This window comes from Macaca fascicularis, chromosome X, assembly GCF_037993035.2.
Source record: "Macaca fascicularis isolate 582-1 chromosome X, T2T-MFA8v1.1".
In the NCBI taxonomy this organism is placed as follows: domain Eukaryota; kingdom Metazoa; phylum Chordata; class Mammalia; order Primates; family Cercopithecidae; genus Macaca; species Macaca fascicularis.
Window position 1 is genome coordinate 20366005 of NC_088395.1, and position 1001 is coordinate 20367005.

The window sequence follows — 1001 nt, forward strand, 5'->3', positions numbered from 1 at the left end:
TCTCCCCAACCTTTCCCCCTACCAGCCACTGGTAATTACCATTCTACTCTCTGCTGCCAGGAGTTCAACTTTTTTAGATTGTATATATCAGCGAGATCATGTAGTATTTGTCTTTCTGTACCTGGCTTATTTCACTTAGCATAACATCCTCCAGGTTCATCCATATTATCGAGAATGACAGAATTTTCTTCTTTTTAAAGGCTGAATAGTATTCCATTGTGTATATATACCACATTTTCTTTATCCATTCATCTACTGATGAACACTTAGGTTGATTCAATATCTTGGCTATTGTGAATAGTGCTGCAATGAACATGGGAGTACAGATATCTCTTTGATATACAGATTTCATTTCCTTTGGGTATATACCTAGTTGTGGGATTGCCAGATCATATAGTAGCTCTATTTTTAGCTTTTTTGAGGAACTTTGGGGAGGTATTTTTAATGGGACACATTGCAGCCCTGAACAATGACAGGCTCTTGTCAGTAGAAAAGGAGGGGGAATGTAGAGGTAACCATCAGTATTCAGTGAAACAGTTAACATAAATATCTGTCCTTATATCTATAAATTTGTAGAGTCAAATAGAGACCTTGCACTGATTCACTACACCTTCTGGGAGATATGGGGAGCAGTAAAATGCATAGTGTCTGTAACTAAGACTTTAGACTCCAGAACAGGTATTTTTGAATCCTAGCTGTTATCAACTGTGACCTTGAATAGATCACTTTATTTTCTCACAAGCACATTTCTTATGCCCACATCACAGGGCTATTTAAGGATAAAATGAAATAACATTTTCATGATGTCCTTCCCGCTATTCCCCTACATTACAATGTCCAGCACACAGACCCCAGCAGGCCCACTCATTGACTTCAAAGAGGAGAACAAAATTATCAGCAGACCATAAACAAGAGGAGAGTTAGATAAAGTAATTTAGCCCTTAGGTTACATTGTCATGTAGTGTGAAGTCAAGTAATGAGACATTGTGAAATGACAACAG